Below are 10,559 nucleotides of genomic sequence, written 5' to 3'. Positions count from 1 at the left end.
TTAGGGGAACGGTGTGGTTCAGGCACTGACCTACTATTTCAAAGATCCGGGTTCGAATCCGGCTGTGATAGATAATTATTTATTCTGTTATTGTAGATGGGAGCCCTTCAGGGTCCACCCAGTGATTCATAAAGTGTTTCCCCTTAATTATGGAAAAATCAGCTGAGCAAAATCCTGCCCTAATCACCTCCTTGCCCAACCGTTGGCCTAGTAACAGTACTTCCTTTGGTTAAAGTGCTACAGATTTAATTTTTTAAACATATAAACCATTAAGATTTATATCAATAGAAATAACTATAATATTTAAATTTATTTATGTAAAGTTTATTTTACATTTTTTTTAGGTTTGTTAAAGTTTGTTATGTATAAAATATTTATTGTTGTAATAATATTGAATATTATCAAATTTTCATCGTTTATCTAAACTTACTTATTTATTTAACAGTTTATTCTTACACGTTTTCCAAAATACAATCGTTATTGTACATAAAGAACCCACTTTCCGACACCTGTTGTTGATGAAATTAACAACTTTCATTGATTGCAGTCTGTATTTAAAAAAAATTCATCTTACTAATACAACGGAAATATGACGGCCTATCTGATTTTTAAACACTCGTCTTCCGATAGTTAATAATGTCTACAAAAACCTATGAAATTTTACTTACCATCTTTTGAAATACTTTTATAAGATTTATTAAAAAAAAGATTTGGAATAGTGTGATTCTGTGTATCGTCCTCATTTGAAACTCTTTTCCAGGCTGTAAAAGATAATGATCTTTAAACTTTTTTAATTAAGTATAATGAAAGCTATTCTCCGTATATCTTTATTGGGGTACTTAAGCGATCACGACTTGTTGATTTTATTGGGTTGGAGTTAATTAGAAGGTGATTCATCTAAACCTATCGAATTAATTCAAATTTTATTGATCCTTTATGTTGATAAATAGTTTTAAATTGTTTCCCTAATGAAGCATTCTGAAAGCTTTTTAACAAAGAATATCGTTTACTGGTTCTAACGGTAACTTGAAGACTTGAATTAATGAGTTCATGCCCTCATCATTATAAACTATTCATATAGTATGTTTTAATATTTACAATAAATGTTTTTTTTATTTTACTTTATTCATAGATATTGCTTGATTAATCCAGAAATTGGAATAAAATAGTTCATAATAAAACTATACCTTATTTTCATGAATACTATGTAAATTTCATTGGTTTACAAGTGAAATACACTAATTAAAAAGTTGAAGTTTTGAGATATTCATTGATGTTATTATTTTATTTTTAATTTTACGGAAATAGTATTTATAATAATAATTATAATTTCTAGTCAAAACTTTTAAACAGATCAATCACCAAAATCTGTTTAACCATTTATAACTAAAAATTGTATCTATTACGGTCTATTCTTAGTTTTACTATTAACTAATTTATGCTCAGCTTCGAAAAAATAATTCAAAGCTAGAAAATTTTTGTTTCACTTGTAAGCCGACGATTTATTTAACCATTTATAACTAAAAATTGTATCCATTACGGTTTAGTCTTAGTTTTACTAATAACTAATTTTTGCTCAGCTCTGAAATAATCAATAGCTCTTTTTGAATGCATCCCTTTTTATCCTGGTTCAAGTATTTTCTAAAAGAGTAAAACCGAATATAATCGAAGGAAAAACCGTTGAATCTATCTATGAAAAAATTTTTAATTTCCTTCCTCAAATATAAATTACAAATAACTTTTTTTTTTCACAATATAACTTTTTCCGTTTTGAACGTTTCAAAATTTCCATTAGAGAAACGTGTTTTACTCAAAACTTCGTTTAATAGCAATAGCAATAAAATCCGTAACTTGCCTTATTTTTATTAGAGGTTGATTCCAAATTTAGTAAATGTCCTTGCTGAGTACATAGATCGTTTCGAAAGGAAGATTGGTGTATCAAAAATTAAATTATAACGAATGATAGTCCATTATCTCAGGTAATTATGAAAGGACTTGTATAACATCTCGTGTTTTTATTCTAATCTGAGTGTTATGTACGAATGACGTCAGAAGCATCATATAAATGCCAAGTACCGCATACTGAATAATACACGGATCCCAGGACTCATTGGGATCCTCCAATTCCTGCGATCGATAGCTTTATTAGTAGACCAAGCAGCGACTAATTTAGGCCATTTTTAAACTTTCACTTACCTTTATATAGAATATATAGTAAGGAAAAATTGCGATCATGCAAAATTTTGAAATAGAGTTTTCGACGGAAATACGTGTTTTGAATCCAAACAGAAAGTCGTACAAAACTGAGATTACATATTTAAGGCGAATATATGCTTGAAATGTTACCGCAAGCTTTCCAATAAAATCGACCGACCGAAAGTGCTCCTTTATACAATTGATTTTTCACATTGTTCCGATTTTCTGGAAGATGACTCTAACGATTTCGATTAAACTTGCCATGTCATAATATAATTCAACTGTCTTTAGTATAAGCTTGGTCTTATCCTTATTAAAAAAAAAATCTAGCAGGGCTTAAATGACGAATTTTCAAAACATCTTCCTCTAAAATACTGTTAATTTTGTTTATTAGAAAAAAATAAACAGTTCTCAGTGTTAACAATAGTAAACAATTGATAAATAAAAAAATATTAAAGAATTTTTTTGAATTAATTTAGGAAATTTATAAATATCCTGGGATAATACCAATCTTTTCCTATTTCATTACGGTTTCATAATCTTTTGTTAAATTTTTGTATTTTTGGCGGTAACTAAAATAGCTAGCTAAAAAGCATAGTGGTAACACTCTGGGAGTTTCCCCAAAATCTTCTCAACTTTTTTTTCGTTTGAACGAACGTTACACTAAAGTAAAATCTACTTAGAGACTTCCACTGACTTTCCTCTAGAAACGCTCAAATGTTTGGTCGTTGTTACTAACGGAGTTTATACGTCACCTTGTAACCTAGGAACTGCAACTGGACGGGTCTGTTTTTATTTCGTAGCGGCCCCATCAAATGATAACTCGACCCTTCTTCACTGGTTAGAATAGGTTGGTTACCGATAGAACAACCCCCTTCCTCTCTTTCTCTCGCAGATGGGGTATAAACAAAAAAAAAAAATCGCATAAGCTTTCAAACTTGTTTACGTACTCACCTCACCTCAACAAATAAAAATAAGGTATATACGTCTTATTCGCTGTTACTTGAAAATCTGTATTTTCGTAATGCGGGATGGTGTTCCTAATACATCTGTTGGAGTCGAAAGAATGGTTTTGATTGAATTTAAGTATTATCTCCAAAACTGAGTCCTGATATAGTTTGCTTTAGATTTCTTCTTTAAAATGCTCATGTAAAAAAAAAAAAAAATATAAACAATTCTTATTTCTCCAGGTATATCTAGTTTTGTTTATTCTTAATTTATTAATGTAATTTGCATATTATTTCTAATCAATTTTCTTGCTTAATTTTTGATATAGTTCTAATATGTCGATTTGTTGTTCTTACAATGATTGATTCGTAGTTATAACTATAGTATTTAACTAATTATTGATTTGTGTTTATTAACTAAGTAAAAATACCAAAAAGTTTTATTAGGATTATTAAAAACTGATTTATTTATATAGCTGCTAAATATTTATCTTCCGGCCTTTAGGATATTTTAAATTTCACGATTTCTTCTTCAAAGTTTATATTTATAACGGAGAGTTTACCTTGGCAAAATATTTATAGATTTTATTCTAAATGAATCTTTTATTAACATTTGAATTTAATAAAAGATTTAATTGATGTAAATGAAAATTCATTATTCTTGTTTTAAATTGAATTAATGTTTTGTTATTCGATTTTAGACTTAATTAAACTTCGCTGTATTACAGATCACTGCAGTGACATGCCAATTCCACAAACAGATGCCTTACAATGCCTTCGGATTCGTATTCAATTGAATTTCACGGTGTCCGACCGTCAAAAAGAAACCTAATACACTCTACAGCTCTATTTATTAATCATAAGGCGTTCAAAATTTCATGAATAACATATCTCTGCTTTATCGCGATTTTAACGAAATTTAAAAAAATGTTTTAATTTTATTAATTATTATTCGACTTATTCGAAAGATAGTAATAGGAATATTGTCTGTCTAATAGTTGGATACGTGTTTTACAAATACTGAATAAAATAAATTGAAGTTATTAATTTTACCAAAAATAGATGCTTGAGGGTTGGTTTTTTGTTTAATTACGATTGTATTTTGGAAAAAGTGTTAATTGAAAATTAAATTGAGATAAATGATGAATAATTACTAATGATTAACTGTAGGACAATCATAAATCTTCATAATATTAAGAAAAAAAATTGTAAAATAACCTAAAAAGAAAATAACCTGTTCTAAAACGCATTCTTTACACATTTCACTTAAAATAGACATTTTGAAATAATATGTCTATATGAAATATGTCCAGTTTACATTTTTGTCTATGATGTATATCACTCACTGCATAGCGGCATAATTTAACCTTTATATTCCTGACTTTTCTAACAGGCAATTATAGCGAGTAGGTTGGTCGATGTCACAATCTCAGAAGAGATCATAATACAAATAAAAGGGCCATCCTTCCCCGCCGGACCCGCCCCACTAAGACCCTAACGGGGTCCTAAATCACTTTTGAAATATTTGCTTAAAACGGGAAGAGGAGACTTTAAGATAGTTTAATCGAGCAATATTTAAAGAGCGCTTGAAATTGACCTTTTTTTTTTCTTTTCTCTAAAAAGGGCTCTAACGATTTTATTCAATTCGTGAGCAATAAAGTGGTCTTTAATACTAATTACTGTGGTAATATTGACAGAGATCCCTTTCTACCCTGGCTTGGGATTAAAACTATTACCAAGTAACTCCATGGTGCGGTAAAATTTATAGAATACGTCCAGTACTCAAAAAATAATCTTGTGCAGTGTGTGTATCACTCAACTTTTACTTAATAACTTTCTTACTTATCCAAGCTTTGTGTATATCAGTGAGCTAGCGTTGAAGATATCACTGTTTTTGTGATTATCACAAAATATTTATAAAATAACTAATAAACAAAAATAAAAATAAATAAATATATATATATAACAGAAGACGAAAATTATTGTAAAAAAAAAAGTCTATTGTTATACAGGTTCGTGTTTTAGGGTTTCTCGAGATGAGAATATCCAATATAAATTTTGTTCCTGTCATGAATATAACAGTTTAACAAAAGATAACAAAGCAGTCATGGGGTGGGAAAAGATCGTACGGCCACTAAATTTACCGTTCGAATCAGGTTTATCTATTTTCTCCTTTAGTTATTCTTAAAATTCTTTGATTTTGTATTTAAAATATAATTTTTATATGCTTACAATGAGAATTGTTAATTTTTTTTTTCGATGAAACAAAATTAAAGGCACTTCACAGAAAGATTTTTGAGAAATTCGGCATTTAAGCTCTGGTAGTCTATTTAAATAAGGAGCACAATGGCACCGTGATAAGGCTCGAACTCCAAGGATCCAGGTTCGAATTCGGCTGGGCAGAATAATGTTTTCTTTTACACTGTAGCCGTGAGTCAAACAGGTGGGTTCTGGAGCCCTCCTGTGGTCCACTCAGCCTCATAAATTGGGTAAAAATCTGGCGGTCGAGTGTGAATCTGACAAAATCACCTCCTTGCACAACCCTTGGTCTAGTAACAGAACTTCCTTACAAAGTACTGAACCCATGACCCTTCATGGGTTGTACTGGTACAGATTTTTATTTTTTAGTCTATTTCAATGAAGATTTTTTTTTTCTTCAAAGCCCCTATTTGAAATAAAGTATTTAAGCCAAGCTTTATTTCAAATAGGGGCTTTGAAGATAAGAAAATAAAATAAGGAGAAGATAAAGCTTATTTATGGATTTTTTACAATTGTTTTAGCAATATTAACAATATTATGAAGATTTATGATTGTTGTACAGTTGATCATTATCAATTATACATCATTTATATAAATTTACATATTCATTTAACACTTTAACTAACACTTTTTTCCAAAATACAATCGTAATTACACAAAAAATACACCCTCACGCATCAATTTTTGGTGAAATTAACTTAACTTCAATTGATTTTATTCTGTATGTTTACAACATGTATCCAGCATATAGACCGGAAATACTAAAGCTAACATGATTTTCGAAACATTCTTCTTGCAATAGTTAAAAATACAATTTTTCACAGAAAACATTTATCTTATTTATATCCTAGCTTCGTCTGATTAAAAGTGGAAGTTGGACTTCTTATCTATGTTGGCTAAATATAATTTTTTTACTGAGCTTTTTTATTATAATCCTTTAGAATTATTACTTTTCAGATTATATTATAAATTTTAAATTAAGGTATTAATTTTAATTAATATAAATGCGTTTTTTTCTCTTCCCACAATCTAGCTTGATAGAATCGATAGTGCGAGAAAAAATATACATCGATAATTTTGTATTAATTTCCTTTATAAAATGAGTCAATCAGTTTGAGTTTTTGTTAAACCAAATATGTTAAAGTGTGTGTGAGAAAAAAATAATGCATTTATAGAGTAATAAGTGGTTTCTAGATTGCTTATATTTGTTTCCTTTACAAATAACTTAATAAAATACAAACAAAAAAATTTTAAGACGTATATAAATTCACTCCTCATATAGTGTGCATAATTATTTAGAAAAATAAATTGTGTTTTTAATTTTTATTTTTTATTTTTTTGTGTATTTTATTGTTATATTTTTGTAAATCGTTTGAACCAATTCCTACTATCGTTGAAATATGCTAATATATTCTAAAAGATATGAACATTGAGGTCAGTAAAACAATTCAAACAAAGGCCATTGTTACTATCAATCCACTGTTCACATGCAACTTGTATGCCGTGTGTTTCTACACCTGTTTATATAGGCAGTAAATTTCTGGAAAAATAAAAAAGTTACATAATAAAGTTGAATGTGGTTATAAGTCTAAAGGTTCATCAATGTTAACGTTTACGTTTCTTAATGTTTTTTTCAATTCAGTTATAACGATAACTTTTATATTTTAAATATATTATTTGATGTTTATGATTTTATGTAATTTAAATTTTGATTTAGATGTTTTAAATGTATGCATCTCGTTAAAGTGTCTTTTTGGAACGATCAGGCGTGGTCATATAGACTGCTCTATTTTTTTTTTTTGCTTGTTTCGACTGAATAGAGATAGTTTCTTGAGTTACATTTGTTGGAACGAAATTGATGATAGCACAGAGATTATTTCTCTGAGGAATATATATTAATGTATTGGTTTCTAAAAATAAATTTTAAAACAAGAATTATATTTATTGTAGTATTTTTGAGAATATTTCTTACCTGCTCAGCCTCGGCCCACCTCTGCCGCTTCACTGCCTTAATCACCATAATCTGATTTTTTGAACTGGATCCAAAAAAACGTCGATGGTGTCAGAAATCAGGCAGGCATCCAATATCATCATTATTGCAGTTGGGTAGACGAGGTACCGATATCTTCACAGAACTATTCTGAAACTATATGCAATCCGTCCAAGATTATGTTTCTAAACTGCAGAGAGCATGATAAAATTTCTGTCACTTGAGCTTTTATTGAGTACATAATGAAAAGAATAAAGAAAGATAGAGGTATAGATTTTTATTACAGAATAGTGAAACACAAATCCAAAATACAATAAGAGTCGTGAGCAATAAAGTAAAACAGTCAGAAATAGAGGGAATATTTCAAATAAGATAACAACCAAAAATCAGATGGCGAGAGTTTTTCTAATGGATTTACTGCTGAAAGGTATTGAAGTTGACATTTACTCCTGGAACACCCTGTATTGATTTCGAAGGTATGAAATGTCAGTTGCTAGGGTATGAGGAAAATGGAAAATAACACTGGGGCTACATTATTTTTATTCAGAATGACCTGTTACTTTCAATACATTTCGTTCAAAGCTCAATAACATTTTTTTATTCCTTTATTCCAACAAATTCTAGAAATAAAAATGGAGGTTTCCAAAACTTTTCTTAGTACAAAAAAAAATTAAGTTGGACGACTTTTGTTTTCCTACCGCGAACATTATTAGATACAGTTGTAGCTGAGTTAGTTGTGGCGTCACCCTAGCATCAGTCTTAGTACTAGAGCCCAGGAGGAGAAAAAAGGCAGTTATTTCGTCCCAATTTTGATTACTTAATTGAAAACTATGTATAATTAATAGTCAAAATTGACGCGTCTGCCAAGTATAGGTAGGGGAGTAAAAAATGGTGGCTGTTTCTTTAAACGTTAAAAATAATTATTTTTTTAATTCGGCGCTCTATATCGATACAATACAACTACTAACAATAATAAAAAATCTAAGAGAGCATCATTTAAAGTTGAGTAAATTTGCTAAAATGTAAGCCCTAATAGAGTTATTTACGTTCAATAGTTTTTAAAAAGCAACATTTAATAAAAATGTTGTATGGAACGATATTTCAGTATATCCTTTTTATATTTTTATATAAATTTGGCAAATGAAAATTTGTCCGAACAACGTTTAATCAATTTATTTTAGCAAATATCATCAAAACTACTAGTCCTGCGCAGGTAAAGGTCATAAACTACTTTATAGTAAATTAAACTAGCTTTAATTTGATTGTTAATAAACATCTGTACGTCATATAGTTCCTGAGGTATAGACTATTTCTCAAAATAAATTAACTAACTACTGATATTTCAGTACATTTTTATGAAATGTTGCTTTTTAAAAAGCTATATCTCGAGAACTATTGGACGTAGCTCTTTCAGGGCTAATATTTCAGCAAATTTGCTCTTCTTTAAATAATATTCTTTTAAATTTTCTAGTGTGGTAGTTTTTAAGACATGAGCTCGGAATGAAATTTTGTTTTAAACGATTTTAAGTCGTATAAACCTATACTTGGCTGACTCATCAATTTCTACTAGTAATTATAAAAAAAAAAAGTCAAATGTGGTTTATACGGTTTTGTATTGTCATAGTATAATAGTTAAGACTATTCTAGGTCCTTTGATCAGTTAATCGTAAGTAGCATTTTTTTATTGTCTAATTGGGTTAACATAATTAAAGAAATTACAAAAGGTGACTTTTAGATTTTTGTTCTTTTCATAATCCTCATATTTTACGTGAACTTGTTTGGTATAAGATTGTGCTTTTGACGTTTGAAATGATTACGATTTAATATCGTAACTGATTTAATAGTTATATTGATTTTACAGTCAGAGACTGAAAATACCGTACTTAGAAAAATTTTGAGCTATCTTAATGTTATTGGAAAGGAATTTATTAAGCGCTGGAGAGGAGGCAAAAAAATGTATGTTTCATTATTTACTCAATCCGTGTCCTAGTCTTGGGGTGTCCCCCTGGAGGACACATTGAATTCGAGTATATATATTTCTTTGAAATATTACGATAATTTTTTTCGTTGTTGGAGGAAAATTACTGGGAAGCATTCGTGTAGCCCACCGACAATTTCACTATCCGTTGCGGCCATTGTTCTGTGAAGGTTACTGTCCTCTCAACTACTCTAAGCATGATAATTAGTTTATTTCACCTGTGTTAGTTCACCCATGGGTGGAAGCCATAATATATCTATGAAATTTTAATATTTTTAATTAAATAATCTTTATGTTCTAATCATCATTGTGATATCGGTTATTTTATTTGGTCACGATTTATGTTTCATCTTTTTAGGGCATCAAATCTGAAACCGTCCCAAAATTTGGATGGTTTTTTTTTATATTAAACCGATACTCAATAAAACTGGATTATTAAAATTTATGAATTGGTTGAATAAATTCTGCTTTACTAATAATTACGTATATTGGAGGAAGATAGTCCTGGTGGCGGTCAATAAAGGTTTCAAAATAATAACAAAAACTATTTTTTGTTAACCAACGTTTTGCCCCACTTTATAGGGCTTCGTCAGGGCTGATAAGAATGGTATACTGTACCAACAGTTGGTATAGAACTCCATACTTATCAGCCTTGCAAAGTGGGGCAAAACGTTGTCTAACAATAAATCGTTTTTTGTTACTATCTTCCTCCAATCTACTTCATATGGTCCACTATCTTCTTCCAATATAAGTAATTACGTATAATTTATATCATACCAGTAATTTATATTTTATTTAATACAATAATATTTGTGAAGTTATTTCTTTTTCTTCGACGTTTCCAGTAGGAGCGAACAGTCAATAATTAAGTAATAGTACAGATGATTTAAACAGAATTTATAAATGCATGTTGCACCCGACTTTATTTTATGGCCCACTACTAGTCTCCAATCTTTCCTAATCTAGAGAAAATCAGTTACACAATTTTATATTGCGAAAAATCGTACTACAAGGACATCTTTGAAACTATATTAAACGTCCCGGCTCCAGGAGTACATACGATTGCCTAAATTAGGGACTTCTTAAATGTCAGACGTTATGAATTTTTTGAAAATATGAAGACTAATAAATCCCTCATTCAGTCAACCAACACCTGCAGGAGTATCTCAAAGATGGCTAAAGCTAAGTG

At 29.5% G+C, this 10,559-nt stretch overlaps 2 long non-coding RNA genes across 2 annotated transcripts in view; one reads left to right on the top strand and one right to left on the bottom strand.

Moving 5' to 3' along the window:
- Nucleotides 1-10,559, top strand: part of LOC136796000 (uncharacterized) — a 207,812-nt gene that overhangs the window by 46,149 nt on the left and 151,104 nt on the right. The gene's annotated exons all lie outside the window — the stretch shown is intronic.
- Nucleotides 6,733-10,559, bottom strand: part of LOC106680799 (uncharacterized) — a 7,035-nt gene continuing 3,208 nt past the window's right edge. The window contains exons 2-3 of the long non-coding RNA XR_001343140.3: nucleotides 7,375-7,548; nucleotides 6,733-6,942 (exon numbers count right to left, since the gene is read on the bottom strand). This is a non-coding gene — a long non-coding RNA (uncharacterized lncRNA). The remainder of the gene's footprint in view (nucleotides 6,943-7,374; nucleotides 7,549-10,559) is intronic.

This window comes from Halyomorpha halys, unplaced genomic scaffold, assembly GCF_000696795.3.
Source record: "Halyomorpha halys isolate HHAL.00 unplaced genomic scaffold, Hhal_1.1 Scaffold288.1, whole genome shotgun sequence".
Taxonomy (NCBI): domain Eukaryota; kingdom Metazoa; phylum Arthropoda; class Insecta; order Hemiptera; family Pentatomidae; genus Halyomorpha; species Halyomorpha halys.
Note: the sequence above shows the minus strand (reverse complement) of the source record. Positions and strands in the feature narration are given on the sequence as shown.